We start from the raw sequence: 22,720 nt of genomic DNA on the forward strand, positions 1-22,720 counted from the left end.
CAGAATGCCAGCCAGGACCTGGAGTAATTGCTGCTTGAGATTTCTCCTGACACAAATGTTGACATTCTGTTGGCATAACTTGCAATAATGTATGCAGATTGCATCCTTCCAGGGCCGTAATTATTACTTCTCGTCAAGAAATAGGTTATTCCCTGGCTTGATTTCTAGGAGCCAATTTCACTTTTGGAGCTGCCTTGTTTACACAACTAAGAAGGAAAAGGAGAGAAGAGACGTTGGAATGTACCCCAGGGAACAGAGCTGCAGGGTGGCCAGGTCTGGGCAGCAGTATGTGGCTGGAAGAGCAGTGGACTGGGAATCAAGAATCCTGGGTGATTCTGCTACCAATTTGCCATATCCCGTATAACTTCTGGAGTTGCATCTGGAATATGCATTTTATAAGATCCTTGGATTATTCTGAAACACAGTAAAGTATCCCTTGAGAAGAAGGTCAAGACCCCCAACCTCACTTCACTTCCATGAATGAGGCACTCTGATATGGATTGAAGTCATAATGGAGTCCATAGGGACATAGGGTTGTGCTGCAGTGCTAGACTAGAGATTTTTATAGAAGGAGTAAAACATTAGAAAATATTGGGTTTCATTGTTTACTCTCTATCCTGTAGCTGGAAAAATATGTCATCACATGTTGGAAAACATTATCACATCTTGGTTTTCCTCTTCCAGTTAAATCATTAACTCTTTGCATCTTTAGAATAAAGAAGTCTAGACTCTTGTACTCTGTAATTAGAAATAGGCCCATGTTCTGTATTAAAATAAAAAGGCTAAAACAGATCCCAATACTCCCATGAGGTCTGTTAGTATGTAAAATTGTTTTCAGTCTACTTTATGACTTTCTGTCAATATATCCTAGAATTGGAATTTTATTTGAACAAGCTGGACAATTTTTAAATTTTTTCAGCTCAGCTTGGGATTCATTGAGATCTCCAGATCTTTTCCTAGTTTCTTTGTGCTTGACCAAGCCTTTATTACATCTTTTTCTTTATGTGCAAAAAGGTATGTGATGACATCTGGCTTGGTCCCTGGCGTATAATAGGTGCGCAAATATAAAGCCATTAGTTGAAAGTGAGTGGGACTTTGGCAGGATTGGATGTTAATTCCCTTAAAGGGTGGGACTGCTTTGCCTTTCTGAATTTGCATCCTATCTTGAGGCCTCAGGGAAACAATCTCTGTTTCTCTGTATGGGCAATGGTGGCCAAACTCTGAATTATTCCTGGAGAAAGGGATCATTTGTCATCCATTCGTATTTTGGCCCTCTTGGGTCTTTGGAGAAAGAAGTGGAGTCCGAGAAGTAAGAATGATAAACAGCACCTGGCCTGTTTCCCCATTCTGGAGAAAATTGTTCCCAGCTGAATGTTTGGGGCACTCTAGTCCAGTAAAGACTTCATGGTTCCACCCATAAGGTGTGTGGCTTCTCCCAAATGGGGACTGAAAGATGGAAGTACATCAGATGTTCTCCTTCCCTTCTCTTCTAATTTTACAGAAAATTCACCATGAACTCTATAGGATGTCTCCCTTGGGGCCTTTTCTTCTCTTGCCACCTCCATCTTCATGCTGGCCTCCTGGGATTCTGGCTGCCACTGATGCTGATTTGTTGTCCAGATGTGTGAGGCAGGAGGGCCAGAAGCCCTTACTATAGCTGCTCATAAATTTGTTTGATGGGCTGACTCCAGATGCAGCCTGACCCATTAGGAGATGATGGTTCATTTGGTGCTTCAGTCCCTCTGTAATGAAGCAAGAATTCATGGGCTCACATAGCCGCCTGGATGGAGAACCAGGGAGTGGACAGCAGTTCCCACACCTCTAAGCCTTAGCTCTCTCCTTGAAATAGAACTGGAACCAGGGGTCCAAATACCTTTTTCTCAGAGTCATGCACATCATACTTCCAGAGAGAAAGACAAGAGTGTTTTCACCATCCATCCTCTAGCCGTGTTTGTTTCATACTCAGATACATCTGGTGGCTTCCCTGACCAACCGGAGAATAAAATCTGAACTACCAAGCATAAGTTGCAAGAACCTTCATGTCTGACTGCAAACTTTCTTTCCAAGCTCATTTGCCTTTAACTTCCACTCTCACTCCCTACATTACAGTCAAACCAGACTCCTTTCCTCCGCTAACACGGGACCTTTGCGTTCTCAACCATGTGCCTTTGCAAACCTAATTTCCTCAACCCAGAGTGCCCTCCCTTGACCTCACCATTTCGGTCTATCAAAATCTTACATTAAAGACCCAGGAAAATGTCATTTCCTCACTATAAAACATTCTTATTTCCTCTAATAGAAAGTAATTTCCCATTATTATTTTCCCTCTTATTCTATTCAGCCTGGACTTGGAGTTGTATAATTGTGTTTCTTAAAAGTCTCCCATTATGGGATTGTGAACTCCTTGTATAGAGTCACTCCTATTTTATTTATCTCTGTCCTCCATGGTGCCTAATACGGAATCTTGAATATTTGAGGGGCTTGGGAAATGTTTCAATTTAATGTCAGCTTCTGCTATTCTCAGGACCTATTCTATATGATACACCATCCCAGGATTACTCCAAGGACTGATTCTAAACAAGTATATGTTTTCCTTAGGGTCACCACCTCTGAGGTTTGGAATAGGTTTAAGACCTTTCTAATTTCCACTGAACAATTCAATATGGATCACCAAATTGCCTTGAACTTTTTGGTAGACCCAAACTGAACTATCCTGCAGGGGATTTACATCTCATTTTTCAGCATCTTTGTGTGTTCTGTACTTAGTATACTGCTGCCTAATGCCTGAATTGTAGGGCAACACGTGAGGTCCTTTAATTTAACTCTGCCCTCTACCCTAAGCAGCAGCTAAGCCCCAAAAGACAACCCACATTTATCCTCTAGAGCTTAAGCTACACCACTTATCCTCCCCTTTTCATCTTGTTCCAGAAACTATATATTAACACCAAACATGTTGTATCAGGAAAAATATTCCTGGAATCTCATTTTAATAAATCCATTTGTTCATTTATTAATTCTTGCTTTCAATAAATATGAATTAAACACATATCATGTGATTATTAAGTATCTAGTCTACTCATGCATTACTCTGCAAAAAACTATTTTGTGTCTTTCAATTATACACAGAATAAAATTAATTTTTTTTCTTGCCATCTCTCCAATCACAAATACATTGGCTCCTCTGCAATAAACCCTGAACTACTCTCTGTCCCCATATTCTCTTGCCTATGAGCCAATACACTTGACATTCTCCATTCCTGAAATTTGTACCCAACCCATCTATCCCCAGTTTCACCATTCCTATGGGTGATTATATACTACTGTTTAAACTCCTATGACAGATCTTCCAAAAAGCCTCTTCTGAGTCTAAAGACTGGTTTAATGGTGCCTCCTCTGTGTTTCCAAACCCTTCAAATATTCAACGTTCCATATTAGGCACCATGAAAAAGAGAGATAAATAAGATAGGAGTGACTCTATGTAAGAAGTATAATAAAGAAAAGATAGTTTCTAAAAATCATAACACTTAACCACAGGGTATTATACTTTCTGTTTACTTGTTTTTCTCTCCCATTGGATTGTAAGATTCCTGAGTCTAGCGATCATATTTTTTTTTCTAACATTCTTAGAATTGAGTACCATACCTGTAAATAGTAGATGCTTAAAATATTTATGTGCCAGATGGATGGATGGTTTTAGTGCTATTCTAGCAAAACAAATATGGTAAATATGGTAATATCCTCTGCTTCAGGGAGTTCATATCTAGTGAGAAAGACAGAATGTGAACAGAGCAAGTATAATAAATAGTGGTAATTGCTACAGTGGAGCCTGAATGAATGGAGGGCTAGCATGTACCTGACAACTTGTCAGGGACAGGGTGGAGAATCGCGGGTGGGTTGCATTCCAGCTCAGTGAGGATTCAGCACCACGAACAGCAACTCATATTCTTTAATGCAGCAGCCCTCAACCTTTTTGGCACCAGGGACCAGTTTCGTGGAAGACAATTTTTCCACGGACTGGGGGCGGGGGATGGTTTCGAGGTGATTCAAGCACATTCCATTTGTTGTGCACTTTATTACTATTATTATTACATTGTAATATGTAATGAAATAATTATACAACTCACCATAGTGCAGAATCAGTGGGAGCCTTGAGCTTGTTTTCACTTGCCACTCACTGGTAAGGTTTTGATATGAGTCTGGAAGCAATTGATTTATTATGGTCTCTGTGCAGTCAAACCTCTCTGCTAATGGTAATCTGCATTTGTAGCCACTCCCCAGCGCTAGCATCACCACCTCAGCTCCTCCTCAGGTCATCAGGTATTCGATTCTCATAAGGAGCACACAGCCTAGATCCCTTGCATACGCAGTTCACAGAAGGGTTCGTGCTCCTATGAGAATCTAATGCCGCCACTGATCTGACAGGAGGCGGAGCTCGGCGGTAATATGAGCGATGAGGAGCGGCTGTAATTACAGATGGAGCTTCCGTTGCTCACCTGCCATTCACCTCCTGCTGTGCGGCTCGGTTCCTAACAGGCCACGGACCGGTACTGGTCCGTGGCCCGGGGGTTGGGGACCCTCCTTTCATGGATGTCTGCCACAGAGCCCTGGTTCCTATTGCAGTTTACGTATTGGTCCACATCCACAGTTTTTATTCCTGTAACCCAAGTCTCCTTATGAGGTCATATATAGCTTTTATGTAATCTTTATACACCCAAGGAATGGAATGATTTCCCCTGAATTCTAGTATAAGTGCTGTGACTTCGCCCTCTCATGCATGGACCCTCCTTCCCAGTTGCCTACTTCTATTCTGAGTATCCCCCTCCCTCTTCCAATGTCCAGGTATACAAAATGGATCTGTCCACTTTACTCTGGCTTCAGATATTGTTGTGGCATTTGGGCACTGTGTGCTGCTTACCTGGTTGTAACTCCACTGTTGGCATCAGTTCTCCCAGCAACTGAATGGCCATAGGAGAAGGTTTGGGAAAAGAGAGCAGTTTCTGAAGTGACAGCCAAGGTTTCTGAACCATGGTTTGATCTCATGGCCCTGAGGCTGCTTGTGACCCTGAGGCCTGATGGAGTGAGCAGCTACTGGTCACGAAGTGAGGATCCCAAAGCTACCACATATCTCATTGTCTGTGAGAAAGCAGATTCTACCTGATGGTAATCAAGAGTCTGCGCTTTAAGTGTTACTGAAATGATAAATCAGTATTTGGGGTGCTAATACACATTTAGCACCCCCAGACCAGTTTTCATTCCGGGACCATACAGGAAGTTCCAAAGCCAGAGATACTCAGTTTCTGCCATATATTCTAGAGAGGGGGAGATATTAAAAATAGGTGATTAAGATATAATGTGTTTATGACAATTATGGGCTGTGCATGGGACATTGTGGAGCACATGTCCTTTTTGTTTGTAGAGTGTATATTTACAGGGAAGCTTCACTGGGAAATAAAGGCAGAGCTAAGTCTGAAAGGATAAGAAGAAGTCATTCTGGCTAAGAGGAGGTAGCTGTTTCTCTATGAAGCAGGAAGTACAGCAGTTAAGGCACAGAGGAAGAAAGCAATGAGGGTGTGTGTGTGTGTGTGTGTGTGTGTAAAATACAAGGAGATCTGTGATATTGGACAGTACAGTGTGACTCAAGATATGGCAAGAAATGGGGCTGAAGAGGATGCTAGGAGTCAATTAATGGAGGGTCTTTAGTGTCAAGATAATTAGTTTGGAATTTATTCCAAGGGTAATGAGGAGCCACTGAAGGGTTGCTCCCACTTGTAGGCACAGTGGCCAGATTTGCTTTATAAAGGTCACTAGAGGGTGAGCCTTGTGCTAAGTCCACGTCCCTCTCTTCCCTCTCTGCCTCTCAAAAACCACAGCTCCCTAGAATCAGCATAATCTCTCCTACACCTAGTCCCTAAATCCCCATGGTAGTTCCTCCCTTCCTGAGCAGAGAGGGAGAACAGCTGGTCACCATCCCACTTGAAAACTATTCTTGAGATGTTTCCCAAAATGTGCTATATGTCTCATTCAAATTGGATTTATTCTGGTTTCCACAATTAGTGCCCTAGTTAGCTGTTCCATCAGGGGTTACTTGATAGATGTAGCATAGTCTCGGGAGCTTGGGATGCATTGGATGGTGAAATGCATAGGATCGTTGTCCCTTAGGACTGGAATGCAATCATCCTTCTAGCTAATCAAAACTATCCCCATCATTACCTCTTTAAATTCTCATACGACCACTTGCATTTGTTTACTGTGCAAGAAACTTTCTCATTATCCATATAATACTGTTTCTCAGGGAAGGCAGAGTAGAGATATTATACCTGTTTAATAGATAAAGAAAAGACACATACAAGATCACTGTGGGCAGTAGAAAGCAGACTGAATTGGGAAGCAGGGTACCTAAGTTCTGGCTCAGGCATCACCCAGCTGTGAAATAGTGGCAAAATGAGAGTATACCTTTATTCTAAGACTGCAAATTAAAGGAGTTTGGTTTTATTCACTTATTCAACACTTCCTTATTGAATACCCACTTTGTGCCAGGAATTGTTTTAAACAGAAGTAAACCAAACAGAACTATTCCTGTGGAACATACATGTTAGCTAGGGAGGTAGACAATAAACAGATAAACAAGTGAAAATATAGTATCAGTTGTATAAATACAACGGAAACCACAAAGCATCTGATGGGACATTATGCTAGATGGTGCTATTTTATGTAGAGCAGAGGTCCCCAACCTTTTTGGCACCAGGGTCCGGTTTCGTGGAAGACAATTTTTCCATGGACCTGGGCAGGTGCGATGGTTCAGGTGGTAATAGGAGCGATGGGGAGTGGCAGATGAAGCTTTGCTCACTCACCCGCTGCTCACTTCCTGCTGTGCGGCCTGGTTCCTAAGAGGTACTGGTCTGTGGCCCGGGGGTTGGGGACCCCTGAGGTACAGCAATAAGAGATTGCTTCTCTGAAGAGGTAACTTTTAAACAAAGAACTGATTGAAGACAGACAGTGAGGCATGCATACACCTGGTGGAAAGCTTTCCAGGCTGAGCAGACAGCAAGTTCAAATGTCCTGAGGTGGATACGTGCTTGACATGTTCTAAGAACAGCAAGGTCAATGTAGAGGCCAGGCCATGTAGGTCTTGCAGGCTAGGGTGGGGACTTTGGATTTTGCTCTAGGGTGATGGGATGTCATTGGAGGGATCTGAGAAGAAAGTTACCTGATCAGACTCAGCTTTTTAAAAACACCACTCTAGCTGCTGTTGGATAATGGGGCATTCATAGGAATGGGGGCAAGAATGGAAGCACAAACACCCTTCAGAGGCAGTTGCACTAGTCTACATGAACAGTGAGGGTTGTGGTCCCTTTAGGCCCTAAACTTCCCTATCGTGCTGTAGGCTATGTATGGCCAAGCAAGGATTTCAAATTCTGTTCTAATGTACTCTGTCTTCCATTCTACTCAGTATAGTTCAAAAGAGTGTTTTACTCTCCGACCTATCCTAAGCCATTAAGAGTTTCTTGTTACCAGGCTTTAACTTAGTCTTTTAGAAAAAATCCATGTACGTATTCCAGAGCCCTCATGTATGTTTTTGGAAAGTGGTCATATGAACGAAGAAAAGCACTGTGGTTCTTACCTTTGCACCTTTGCTCAAGCTGTTTCTTCTGCTCAGAATGGTTTTTCTAATCCTGCCAATGCTTCAAAGCCCAGACAAAATACATTCTACATATTTAGGGAGCCCTTTTCCAATCATTGGAGACCACAGCCATATCTTTATATATCAAGTACCTGCTCTGTATCAGGTTCTAGGTGCTGGTCAATCAGCAGTGAAGGAGACAGGCATAGAATTTTCCTTCTTACAATAATACTGATAATTAATGTGCAAACAAATAAGCCAGATAATAACAGACAGTGATATAGCAGGAGTAAGGAGTGTGTCATGAAAGAAAGTACCTGTAAAGATATCTTGAATGGTCAGGAAGGTCTTTTTCTGAACCAGATTCCTTATCTGTTCAATGAAAATAATATACACAAGGATGCATTGATTGAGAAGCCATGCTAAAGTTCCCAACCAAATTCCTCAGTACCTGGTGTGCAGCTGATAAATGTTATTAGGATCTGAGTGGAGGAGGAAAGAACAGGTAGAAACAGAGGGAAGAAAAAGAGGAAAGGGAGGGGAAGAAAAGTGCCTATCTCGGTGTCAGAGGTATCTGAGAAGAGGACATATTGTCAAGCAAATGGATCCTATTTCTGCCTCTCCGAAATGTGTCTCTACAGCAGAGTGACAGTGAAGTGCAGAGTGAGCCCCAGTGCATGGGGCTGTGGAACAGGCTTTCAGTGTGTCCCCACAGGTGAGGTCCTCCTACACACCATGCGAGATGCAGATCAACCTTTGATGGAATGCCCAGGGGCTCTGCTGAAAGGGATGGGAAGAGGTCAAGAGGTCAATGGCTCCTCAGCCATTTAAATTACCTGGGGTTCTGTATTCCATGGGCAAAGTCGTGGAAGTGGAGACTCTGATTTCCTCTAACAACGATTCCAGTTTCCAATTAACATGCTAGGAAGAGAGAACAGACACAGGCCTCTGGGGTAACCGTCACTACTCAGTGGCATTTGTTAAAATTAGCTGTTGGGCAGGCTTCTTTTCCTTAGTAGAGACCATGAAAAGCTCACATCCACATTCATCCCTCTGACCCTACCCCTCCCCAAAACCCCTGCCATTATGTTCCCTGGCTGAATAAAATGTGACTCTTCTCCTAAGTAATTGATGTTCTGTTTCTTTCCCTGAAGCAGTATAGGCTTAGTAAAGGAGATGGTGTGTCATCTTCCTTGTTACTGGTTCTAATGAAATCCTATGGTTGACAGCTTACAAAAAGGAGGATGATGATGCTGGGGCCCTGGTGTGCCTTTTGCTTGACCAGCCCTGACCCGTGGTACTGATAACGTCTACTTAAAGAGGAGACATGAAGAAAACAGAGGATGGATGGGAAGGGAAGCCAGGCTGCGGCCATATTCACTCACTCACCCATGCACCCACCCACCCATCTGTTTATTTACCCTTTTTTTTTTAATAACTCACCTATTTATTCATTTATTCACTCACTCACTTTATCTGACAAGGTTCTTTGCTTATAAGCAGTCCAATTATGAGTATTTTCAAGAAAACAAAAGAGGGGGTATTGGAATGATGCCAAAAAAACTCAGTTTCCAAGAGCTAAAAAGATTGTTATGGGTTGAATTGTGTCTCCTCAAAATTCATGTTAAATTCTTAACTCTTAGGACCTCAGAACATGACCTTATTTGGAAATAGGATCATTGAAGATGTTGTTAGTTAAGCTAAGATGAGGTCAATACTGGAGTCCAGTGGTCCCCTAATCTAATAAGACTGGTATCCTTATCAAAAGGAGACATTTGGACAGACAGACATGCACAGAGAGAATACAACATGAAAAGACACGGGGAGAAGACAGAATCCACAAGCCAAGGAGAGCGGCCTGGAACAAATCCTCCCTTCAGAGCCCTCTGAAGGAAGTTCAGCCCCGTTGACACCTTGATCTTGGACTTCTTGGCTCTTGAACCATCAGACAGTGTTTCTCTTGGTTAAGCCACCCAGTTTGTGGTGCTTTGTTCTGGCAGCCCTGGCAAACCAATATAATGATACATACAAGAATTAGCAAAAATTAAACCAAAAAACCCTGGAAGACAATAGGGAAGTTCCAGGGACTTGAGCAACTAGATTTCTGTGGTCTCCCTTGGGTCTTGCCATGGGAAGACTCAGCTTCAGCTGTCTTCCATTACTCTGTGTCTTCATTGTGATTCCCACAGCAGGAATCTAACTGGCCCACCTTTATCAGGTGTCTCTGCCTTTGTATCAGTTAGCCCTGGTCAGCAGAGAATGGAGTGGCACGCACATAGCCAGTGGAGAATCTCAGAGAATTTGACAAAAACGTGAGAGATCTACTGTATTCAAATTGAACACCTCCTCTGGTCCCAGTTCTGGGCTAAATTCTGGTGAAATTTAGATTATTGTCAAGAAATTGTCTTCAAGGCAATTTAACTTTGGAGGGAAAGACAACGCATATGCCCATTTAACTAGCTGAAAAGGGAAGCATGAGCTGTAAGTGATGTGGGCATAGGGACAGGAGTTCACAGATGACCTCCTTAGGAGTTCAGGTCAAAGTTTCACAAAGAGGTGGTACTAGGTTTAGACCTTGAGGTGTGGCTAAAATCTGGACCTGAAGATATTAAGAGAAAGGTTTTCATTTATAAAGAAGAGCACAAGCTGAGACTTGGAAGCAACAAAGGATTATTCATAATGGAGGGCAGGGAAATCTGTCTTGCAGAGACTGAGTGAGACAGAGCTGTGGTACGTTCATTCAGAAACACTGGCCAGATCACAAAGGCTTAGGTACTGGCTTGGGGGCTTGAACTTCTCTGAGCTGATGGTGGGAGTCAGCATAGGCTTCTCACAAGGGCAGTGCCATCATTATATAACTGTGCTTTAGAAAGATAAGGCCAGCAGAAGTGGGTAGGATAGATCAGCTCTAGGGAAACTGAAGGCAAAGACATCAATCAGCCCAGGGAAATAGGTAAGATAAGAGAGGATGAACTATCATAATGAGTTCTGTGCACTTGACCCCCATTTTCCTGCCTCTGTGACATTGGTTTTGCTGCAACCACCATCTGGAAAGTTCTATCTCCATTTCTCTTCCTTCCAAGATTCCACGAGTCAACCTTCTCCGTTAAGGATTCTGTGAGTTTCTCATCTGGCAGGAATTTCTTCCTTCTCTGAACTCCTGGTGCTTTAATTGAACCACTCTTCATAGGCACTGGAAACTTTTGTTCAAGGATTTATTCATTAAACAATTAGCAAATGCCTCCTGCATGCCAGGCAATGTAATAGGTGGTAGGGCTCAAGAGTTAAGTGGCCAGTCTCTGTTGGTGTATAGAAGCTCATCTTTCACGATTCCAACTGCTCCCATTAGACTAGAAGATCTTTGAAGAGAGAGACCACACCCAGCCCTATGCCCTGTGCCTCATGATGCCCTGTGCCTCACGATGCCCTGTGCACACAGTGTCAACTTCTTATGCATTGGCCAAACCGATGACTGATAGCAACACCTTTTTGTTTCCATCGAGTGCTTTATTTCACATTAAACATATAAATTATAGTCTATGACCTTGAATGCAGCCACTTGTCAATTGCTTGGGCTGAGCTTATAAAACAGAAAGGGTAGGTTCATTGATTCTTTATCTTAATTACAAATCTTTTTATGCTTTTCTGTGCCTTTAATATTATATTATATACCTGAAATGTCTGCATACGCGTATCTCTCAATGGTGATTGAACATTCACCACTGAGCTCGGAGGAGCGGCAAATGGCCTCATTATTCCTTACAGCATCTTGGAGAGACAGCTGAAAGACAGGCATCATTTTCTATGCTTTCTAAGCTAAGAAACAGGGACCCAGGTAGATCTGGTGTAGGAGCTGAGGGCACAGAACTACTTCCACATCGGAACCCAGAACCATTTCATGGTAGATATAGGAAGGTCCTGATAGACATCAAACTTAGCCCTCTATTTACAGATGGAGAAACTAAGGCCCAGGATGAGGGCATAACCCAAGGTCCAGAATGAGTTTTCACAAAACCTGGGACGGAAGCTGTTCTCTTTCATCAGTAACGATAAAATCTTACTCCAGACTCTCGCAGTCAGAAGATAATAACTTCATTTCCTCCCAGTGAAAACAAATTGTCCAAAATTGCATCGGCCATAGTGTAAACTACTACCCTCTGTGTTGTTAATCTTTCAGTATCCCTTTACCCCACCCTCAGGTCCCCAGGGGTATCTTACTGCCTCCAGCTCCTAGTGCCAGGGAAAGACATGGAATCAAATAATTGATATTAAAGTATTGATGACCTCAAAGTCATAGAACTTTAAACGTTTAAAACTCTTTTGTTCAGCCATCCATCTAGTGAAAGAATTCCTCCAGTATCTTTCAGTGATTATCATCCTAGTTTATCATCAAGGTTCTGCTTACTTACCTCTAAGAAGATGAACATACTACCTTTGAATCAGCTCATTCCATTGGTGGACAACTCTTGGCTTTTGAAACATTTTGAAGATGAAGCTGCCTCTTAGCAGCTTTTATCTATTGAATCTGCCTTCTCAGAACACTTAAGAATGAGTTTGTTTCCAGTCTCCATGGAAGCTTTTAAGGTATTTGAAGACAACTTTCAAGCTATCTAACCAGCCTTTGCTTTTCCAGGCTAAACATTCTCAATTCTTTTAAGAGATTCTTTCTGGGAAAAGGGGTCTATCCTCTCATTATCTAATTCACTTGTCAAGAACTCATTCTGGCCTTTCACAATGTGGGCTCCAGAGCTGAATCTGTAACTCCAGCCTAGATATGCCTGTGGTTTCACCTCCTTTGTCCTAGCCCTCTGCCTATATTACTGTGGCCTAATGCCCACTTAGATTATTTGTCTGTGGACTCATGTTTAGCTAATTATTTGTGAAAACTAGCAGTCCTTTTTCATAAGGGCTACTGCAAAGAGACATTTTCCACTTAAAGAACTTCTCCCAGGGATGTTTACTTTCTGAGGGACATCTGCATAGTTTGGATAACATTACACTCTAAGGAGTAGCTTTCTAATGGCAGACATTTAGACATGGGACCCTGAGGCGAGGTGAATATTTTGAGACAGGAGTTGTCCTTTACTACTCTTTCTCCTACTTTTTCTCTCTTCCACCTCCATCCCACCCCCCGTTTGTATCCCCTGTGCTCCTGTGGAATGATAGGAGAGCCCAGGAGGCATTGCAGCCTCTAATTCAAGCCTTCTTCTCAAACGTGGAAATACAGATTCCAAAAAATATATAATTAGCCATAAATCCACATAACTGTCTCCCAAGTGGCCTCAAGTCCTGCATTGCTTGCAGTCATGGATTTTTACGGATATTTCATTAACACTGGAAGATGGCACTTTTTGCTAATGATCACCTAACACAGCCCAAGAGTTTTACAACCTGTTAACTTGCAAGTGGCAGTGATTAACCAAAAATGGTAAATAATTAAGGCCTAATTACATGGTATCAGTCATTTCATTTTTCCAGCCTGTGCAGTAAGTGGGTTTGAACTGCCAAACAGTGTTCTTTCTCCATTTCTCTGTCATCGTCTGAGCAGGGCCCTGGGAGCACTGAGGCTATACATGCCTTTATGGGGGACATGAGAGGAAAGTTGGCTCATTAGATCAGTAATTGGACTGTTTCCCCACCATGGCACGTTCCCATGGAATTGTTTGCAAGCTTTGGATTTGGAAGAAGAACAAATGGCCATACAAGCAATCCCTGGCTTCTCTGAGTGAGACTAAGGAAGGCAAAGGCTGTTTGGAGAAAACAGCCTGTGAGACAAAGAAGAAAAAACATGTCCATGAGAGGCAGGCTATCTGAGCTCTCCTCCAAGAGACCAGAGGGCCTCAGGCAAGACAACTTACCTATCTGGACTTCTTACCTGTGCACGTGTGTGTTTGTGTGTGTGTGTTAAAACAAAGATGGGGGGCACTAATGGAAAAGTCCAGAAGATAAACATTTCCTCATGTGTCTTATTAAAGGCTCCCAAAGAATATCATCAGAATCTCTCTCTTCATCTCTCAAATAGGCTTACTTTGTGTTGACCTCATATACAGATTAAATGTCCCCTTGGAGTCACACATGACTTCTATCACCTTCTAGGGTTACATCATTCCAGTGCATATCCAGGGGGAGCTAGGTCAGTTTTCTCAAAATGAATAACAAATAAAGATGCTGATGGTGATGCTGATGATGGGAAGGTGAAACTGAAAACACTTTCTGAGCACTTCCTACAGTTCAAGCAATTAGATGAAATATATTACAGGCATAATCTTAACCCTCACGAGGAGACTATGAGATACCATTATTGTTCCCATTTTGCAGATGGAGAAACTAGTCGAGAGAGATTCATTCATAGCTACAAAGTGATGGTACTTGAACACCACCCTTGTAGTTATGCTTAGCAGCTTATAGATGTTACTGATCTTCAGGACCCCATCAGGGCCTCGACAAGAATCCTGTAGAATGGATATAAGTGTATCCATCCTCATTTCACAGATGGACCTACAAGCCCAGGAGGTTAAAACATTTGCAAGAGGTTATACACAAGCACCAGGTATAACTGCTTCTGCAAAATAAGGCGTTAAATCAGATCAGCAATTTTCAGACTGTCATCCCCAGGTCCTGAAGTTCCTTAGAGAAAGTTACTCCAGGGAAAAGGGGCTGGGAGCATATGATCCTTGAAGCCTTCACCCCTGAATTAAATCAGGGAAAATCAGCCTTTGTCAAATTTCCATTTTGGGGTTTTGTTTATGACTTTTGTTGGAAACTATTAAAAGAAGAAAAAGGTGTGGATGCCCCAACAGATGAAGGTCCCTTCAGGCTCCTGACTGCTGAGTCCACAGTCATTTCTTGAGCCTCTCCATTAGAGCAGACTCCTTGGGTCCTTGTCCCACCCTGAGAAGCAGCAGGGAAGGACTGTTGAATATCTGTGGTTTCACCATTAAATAAGTGGTATGCAAGCAGGAGAGTGGATTCTGAACTTTTTCCTGGTACACCACTGCAGGCGGAGGAGGACTGGACTCGGAATTCCTGGGGTGGGGGTGGAAGTCTTCCTCCAGGCATTTGTCTGATGATCACAGATGTGCTTTCTCTGAGTCTGTGTGGGGTTGTTACAGCCAACAGGTCAAAGTCTTGGCTGTATTACAGATTTACTCTAGGACACTAAGGTCATCATGTTGTCTCTTTGGGTTTCAACTGCATTATATTTAATTATTATTTACAGTAATTTCATTGAATGCAGTAATTTCATTGAATCTCTTCCCCTCCTAGACTGTGAAGTCCCATGAAGGAGAGGGGCTCTGGCTGTCGTAGAACTCAGTGTAGCACCCATAGTTAGGTAATACATAGACATTTATTGAATACTCATGTCAAAGGAAGGGTTGTGTCATGATGTCCATCTCAGATTCTCATCCTCCTGGAGAGTGCTTGGATTTTACTGAGTATGGATAGGTCTTAGGATGAGCAGTTGGTGACTGCCAGGTTGGGGAGGAGCCAAACAAAACTGAAGGAGAAACTGGGGGCTCCATTCTATCCTCACCAGGCAAAGGAAGAGGAAGGAACCCAGATGCAGCCACTGATGGTGATGCTGTTAGTTCTGTGGGGGAGTAAGAGAGATCAGAGTTCTGATCCAGAGAGGAGCATGTTCTGGGTGCTCCCAAGACTGGTCCCCACCTCCTCTCACCATGTTCTAGGTCAGGCTCAAGGCTGGGTGGAAGAAATTCGAAAGATGAGAACAGGCCTCCAGAGAATGAGACAGAGCATCCATCTGTCCGCTTGCCTCCCTGGGGGTCTTTGGCCCAAGAAATGAAAGGCTCAGTTGCCTATCATGTATCAGGGTTTGGAGGGATTGTGCTGTTTGAAGTAAACAGCGTCTGTTGCCAAGTTCATGTGAGGACTGTGGCTCCTTCCTGGGAAAGAGGTCAGGAAATACTTGGCTTTACCAAGAAGCTGAGAAAACCCACCACAAAGATCTCCCCTGGTTCCCCTCTCCCAAACATACCCCATCCCATCCCCTTAAGAGAGGACGCTTGGATAATTTAGAGTGCTACAGTTAGAACTGGTGCAGAGAATCCCAGATGGCCCCGGGAATCTGGCTCTGCCTCTATTAAGAAGGTGGTAGGTAACCTTGGGTGGCCTGCTTGACCTCTCTGGTGCAGTATTTGTCAAGTGAGAAGACTAAAGCTCGCTGTTCCTCTACCTTCCGGGAAGCTAATTAATAACTCAGCCTGGCAGAAAAAAAAGAAAACTTCCCCACCCACACCCCTGTTCCCTCACTCTGCTATTGTCAGCCTTAGCTTCTCCCCAGGGGAGTGGGGCTGACAGATGGTGGAAAGAAACAGGGAGCAAGGGGGGCTTAAATCTATTTTTGGTTCCTGTTTTAAAGTTCTTCAAGGAACTTCAGGAAGAGGCATTCTCTGCTCTGCTTTCTGCATGCTCCACACATCACGCAACTGTGAAGACATACTTTTCCAAGGGCTGGAAATATATGTGCACACACAGATGCACACAAACATTTCTCATCAACAAGTATATATTGACTTTAGTTATCATTTATTAATTCAAATTAAAAATCCTTACCTTGGCATTCAGGACCCTTTTAACTGTCACCTTGTAGATTCCCCTTTCATGCCCCCAGGGCTGTCTCTTCTTCTCATTGCATGGGAAAAGCCAAATGAGTAAACAGGTGATGACATTGTCAACAAATCACCCATCAGGATGGGACCTGGAAGCTGCTCCAGGAAGTCTTCCTGATTTAGCCCTGATTTATCCTTGTGCTCCCATAGCTATTTCCTTGTCTAGGTGCTGATTATGCTATTGATAATAGCATGGTAATTTCTGAGTTACAACCTCACTGGCCAATGGTAAGCTCTGTAATCACAGGGCCACATCTATCTTTATTCACTTTATGGTCCTAGCACTCATACAGTCTTGACCATATGATGGGTTCAAGATAAACAGAAGCTGTTCTTAGAACTTTCCTGAGAGCTGCACCATCTGCTTCCTTCTGCATAGACTTCACTCTCCCAAATCCATATACCTGTAAAAACAATTGGAACCTCTCAAGGGACTGTTCATCTCACCCCACCTAGATTTTTATTTTGCTTTTACTGACTCCCTCAATGGTTACCATCTTCCAGCTATATAGTCTAATGCTGTATTTCAAATAAATTTTAAAGGTGATAATAAAAATACTATGTCTTGTCATTTCCACAGCAGTTTACATTTTGCAAAGCAACTCATCTATTCTTTTATTTAAGCAACCAACCTAGTTTCAAAGGAGACCCAGCATACCCTCAGAGAGATTGATACTTTTTGGACCTATCTCTACTCCTGTTCCAACTCAATTGTCTTACTGTCTAGAGCATCCTTCCCTCAGCACACTCCCCACCCTTGTATACCTTGATGCTGTTCCATTAAATATTTATGCCAAGATTCATTATTTGTCCATTAAATATTTATCAGCTTGTGAGCCTGTACGAGACAATATGTATTTCCTTCTCTAGGAACAGTCTGATAATTAAGTCTGCAATCCATGAGTTTCTTCTAGGCAGCCTATATTTTTTCTTCTCTCTCCTGTCCCCAGAAGACTGGCCTGTCCTTCACAAAGCCATTTTACTACCTGCCCTAGCTTTTCCTTTCTGCCTGATTATTTCAGCCACCTGTGGATTCTTTACCAAACACAGATTATTTTCTTCTCCAAAGTGGAATTTGGAAATAGGCAGACTGTGTGACATGCAGTCCCTAGTGTTTTTTGGGAAAGCTTGGAGGTGAGGTTTCTGTTTAAATGGTCTAAATACACACTGCCTTCTATGGGATTTAAGAACAGAGTCCAAAGGCAAGAATCCACAGGGGTTTTTTTGGCAGGGAGGCGGGGTCCACGACAGTAAAACATTGATTCATCTGATGATGAGCTTTTCAGGGAAAACAGGATTTCTCTTGAAGGAAGTCGTTTGGGTGGGTCCCTGCAAGGACTAAGTGGGCCTGAAGTCATCATTCCAATTTGAGGGTTATGGTACTCAGCCTTTATATCACCTCCTTTCCCAACTGTCACTTCATTTATCATACCCTTCTGGATTACATGGGAAAAGAAGATCTGGTCAAAGTCCTCTTCTGAGTGTATAAGATGTGCATTGTGAGTTGTGCATTGGGAAAGGGAGTCAGGATGGTGTGGGCATTCAGGGCATGGATTTGGGGTCGTGGACGATGGGTCACAGACAATGGGATGTTTTCATTGAATGGGTTGTCCCTTGATGAAATGGATTCCTGGACTTTGGATTTGTTCAGGGAGTGTCTATTCAAGATGATCACAGTAATTGGTAGGAGTTTGGTTAAAGACACTGAAGTATTAATTAGAAGAACTTTAAGTTCTCTCAGGCCTATAGTTCTATGATTCTAAGAAAGAAACACTCAGAAAGTAAAATAGTGTAAGTAATTTTACCTTGGATGCCCTCCAGCAGAGGCAGTCCTCCAGGGAGGAAGTTTGGCACCAGAGCCCTCTTCTCGCACACAGCTACTCTGAGCACTTAAGTTGCCCTTTTTTGACCCAGGACTCTCTTCTTCCCCCCCCCCAACCAGCTCAACCCCCTGCCCCCCCACCCCAGCATTCTCTACCCAGGGATCTATCCCTCTGCTTCCATTCCTAAGAAAGAAGAGCCCTCCCGGACAGAGGTTGAGGCTGAACCCTGAAGCCGAATTGATTTTTGAGTAATTGGTGTAATGATGTTAATGAAGTAATACAGTCCCTGCCAAGTACTATATTGGGTTTTTGACAGGCATCCTCAAACATAAAGGAACTCATTTGGAAAGGGGGCCTTTAGTCTACCTTAATCACATGTGGATATTTGCTCTGTTTTGCATATGTGGCAAGTCAATTTATTTAGCAGTTTATTGAGTACCTACTATGTGCAAGAAGATACTGTGCTAAGTATTGGGGTTACAACAGTGAGAAATGAAAACTGAGTCTGACCTTCATGAAGTTTACAGTCTAAAGGGAAAGAAAATTCTCAAACAATTATGGACCCCTAGATGGTAACAGTCATGACATTTACTATGAGTAGGACTGCAGAGAAACCAGAGGGCCCAGGGCAGGCTGCCCCAAAATATGCCTCAGTGGCATATTGATTATTTTTTAATTAAAGTTGCTTAAGAAACAGCCTATGCAAGAGGGACACTTTGACCCTCCTTTCTGTCTCCCTAAAAAGTGGGAAATAAATCTCCCAAGTGAAAGATGTCCTCCCTGTACTGGAAGTTAGAGAGACATCCTTATCACCAGAGATAGGAAATTCAGGGCCAGAAGCCTGTATAAACAAACCTTGTTACTTCTTCACTAATTTATTATCTAAGTTCAAACTCTGTTTAGATTCTCCACTAATTAAGCACCCAAAGCCTAAGTTTCTTTGTCCTGTTAATTCCTCACAAATTTATTGTTTCCTTGTCTAAAAAGTACAAAAGCTGCTTGCTTTGACCACTTCTTAGGTTCCATTTCTGATACCTCCACTCACATGAATTAAATTTGTTTCTTTTTCACTTGTTAATCCGTTTTGTGTCAATTTTATTATTAGTCCAGCCTCAAAAACTCAAGAGGGAGACAGGGGGAAATTACCCCTCCCCTACAGTTCAAATGTATTAACGGTATACCATTCCTACTTGGCAAAGTTGTAAGTGGTGACATTATTCTTATCTTACAAGAGGGGTGACCCAGCCTCCTCTAATTACTTAAAATTGAATCTCAGGAAGCATGTAATATATATTTGTTTTAAAAACAAAATTCTCATGCAGATGGGTAGTGAGCATATGATATTTAACTCTTCAGTGAAGCAAACACATCTTTTTGGTTCCTTGGTTAATGAGTTGATTTCACTTTGACACGTGCCAATCTACCAGGTGTGTGTTGGGGTTAAGTGTGACAATGACACTATTAATAAGATCTCAAGCTCCTGGTAAGATCCTGGCTCTACTACTAAGTTCTTAAAAATATCAGTTCAATTCAATCTAGCCAACCCCTCCACCCTCCAACCCTGAAATTGGTGCCTTAACTATTTTCACTTATTAGTTGCCCTTTAGTTGGAACAACTTAAGGAACTGAGAATGTCCACATCAGTGGAGAGTGGTCCTTGGACCAGCAACATCAAAAGCATCTGAGATCTTATTTAAAATGCAGGTTTTGGGGTCCCATCCTGGACCTACTGAATCAGAAACTCTGCTCTAACAAGCCTTCCAGTGATTCTGATGCAGGTTTGAGGTAAACAACCTCAGACTTATATTAAAAAGAAGTCCATTCCTTCTTAAAATAGATCTTCTTATCCCCTCCTTTCTCCCATCTCAACTACTTTGATCCCTTAAAAAATCAAGAGATTTTTTGGCAATAGCATTCGTGTGCCTTACAGAGGTGATAGAAGGCTCCTGGGTCATGCAGGCTGCTTCTCCATGATCGCATTGAAGAGGGATGTTCATGGAATTCAGAACCACCAGTCAACCCTTCGTTCTCTCTGTCCTTCAGTATGTCAGGAAGACATTCATCATTCAGATAATGACCCATGTGTTTTCATTAGCTCTTCTAGCTCCACAAAAATATGAGTTGTGGTTCTAGTACTATATGCTTGGCTTGGGGGTGAGGGTTGGAAGGGAGAGGAGAAGGTGTGGTGGGGCCTTTGTTCTATTCAGCCGAATTTGTGTAGCTGTATCTACCTCATCCCACACAGACTTCTAAATATTGTCTTGATTACCATTGGATCCCAAGCCTCTACCATGATGCCAGACACATAGTAGGCGCTCAGTGAATACATGTGAATAAATGAACTGCACTGTACTTTTTTAACTATTAGCTTTAAGGAAAGACCAGTAGCACACCAAGAAGCTGCTAAATTGTTCTTGAGAAGAAAGGGATTCAACCATAGTAGCTGACCTCTTAAGATAAGTCAACCATTTTTAATAAATTCAGCAGATGCCTATCACCCAAATAAAATACCAACTCCTGAACAGAAATGTCAGCATAGAATATCATTTACCAACTGTTGATTTATATAACTTATTGTACGTTTATTCTGATAAGGTAGAATTTTATCGTAACTAAGAACTCAACAAGGAATTGCAGATTCCAGTGTCATAAAAACATGTTTCCTTAGGTTCTCTAAGAGCAAAATAATTTAGCAAGTATAATCTGTCATAGTTTAGAAATAGGAAACTAGTGGTAGGAATAAATAGGAACTTTTCTAGTTTGAGAGGTAAAAGAAAGCATCCACCACCACGTGTCTGCACATCCACCTACCCACACACAAACACACACACAAAGCCCTTTTCTAAAGAAGACATGGTTGCTGGGAATGGCATTGTTGAACAACCTAGAAATCATATACATTCACAGTGGAATCTCCAGCTGTGATGCCATCAAGCCTTTCTAGCTAGCAAAATGCTAAGATTTTGAGACCCACTGCAGGAAGTCCTCATGGGATGGGAGGGGTTAGGACATGAAGTCAGATGGGCTCCAGGGTAAGTAAATGTAAGGAAATGAGATTAGAGGAAGCACTGCAAGGGATGCTCTTGAGATGATGGGCTCACTTCTGAACAAGGACATAGCTGATCAGCATTGTTTCAATATATTCTTGGGAGCACCTCTTCCTCCTTGAGGTGATCTGCAGCAAAAGGCTTTCTGGTTGATTGGATTTGGGAACCCCTTCCCATGTTGGATAGCCACAAGGTGCAGGTGCTTAATATAGACTCATAAGAAGTCCCATAGTAAAGAGGCTTGTTTACCCAGTGATTTTCAAATGTAATTTGTATCAGTGAAACCTTTTGCTTATGTATCAACCTGTTAACACTGCAGAACTGGAAGTCCACCAAACATACTTTGGGAAACAAACTGTATCCTTGAGACACAGATCTGAGTATCCTTGGTGAAAGACCACTTGTACTTGGAAAAGCTGTAGGGTTGCTGATTCACCTGTTTGTATCCTTCATGTGCAGAGACCTCAGAGAGTCAGGGCAGAGCCTGTATCAATTTTATGTTTGGAATTTCAGCATGGATCTCACAGTGCTTGATTCACAGTAGGTACTCGATACAGCTTGAAATGAATTTGGTAAGTGTTGGTCATGAAACAGAGACACTGACGTTTTCCTTTGCACAGGGGACTAGTATGTCTCTGGAGCTCTGGCTTCTGCTCCCTGATGTGATAGTAAAATGGATTTATCAATATTTTAGAGAACAGGATTGAAATGGCCAAAGGGAGGGAGGGCATTAATTATATGTTCTGGAGGGAGGACACTTGGTTTCAGAAAGATGAAAACTGATAGAGAATAATGATTAATAAAATTGGGGAACACTGAGCACCTGCTCTGTTGAAGCACTGGGAGGGAAACCTAGATGAACAATTGTGTTCCTTGGTCCTCTGTCGTGTGTACTGCCTAGTGTCTATACGATTGTCAAGATGAACAGAGACCCATTCTCTAAATCTTGTGTTATAGTACCTGCTTACATTTGCCCGAAACCAAAGCTTCCATTTAAAAAAATAAATCATAACTGCCATAATTTTTAATATCTACCTTGACTTTATTTCCCCAATAAGTAGAGTGGGGAGAAAGGTTTGCTATGAAAACTTAATAGTAGATAATGAGGGGGATTTGGGGAAAGGGTTCTGAGTTCTTTGAGTCATATCAGAGAGTACTTACATATTATCTTTGTGGACCCATCAAGAAAAGAATTCTAGAATGAAGAAAACATGGAACAAGGCTTATGCTACTCTCATTACTTATCTTATGATAGAAGCAATTGTCATGTCACACCCTCATTAGAACTTCCTATTACCTGCAAATGGAAGGTATACAAGACCCTTGACTTAATTCCCAGAATCATCCTGTGATACCATCCTTTTCTCTTTACAGCTCTCTCTCATTATTTTGCATCCAAGACCCACTGAGCAAATTCCATTTTTGCCTTGACACATGATGTAAGCTTTGCCTGTAAAGCCCATCTGGTGAACTGCCCCCGTCTTCAAGACTTGGCTTAAGTGTCCTCTGCTCCACGAAATTATACATATTTTGTAAGACTCACACCTCTCCAGCCAGAGGGTATTTTTTTTCCTTCTCTGTCCTACTACAGCTCTTTGC

Source organism: Mesoplodon densirostris, chromosome 6 (assembly GCF_025265405.1).
Source record: "Mesoplodon densirostris isolate mMesDen1 chromosome 6, mMesDen1 primary haplotype, whole genome shotgun sequence".
In the NCBI taxonomy this organism is placed as follows: domain Eukaryota; kingdom Metazoa; phylum Chordata; class Mammalia; order Artiodactyla; family Ziphiidae; genus Mesoplodon; species Mesoplodon densirostris.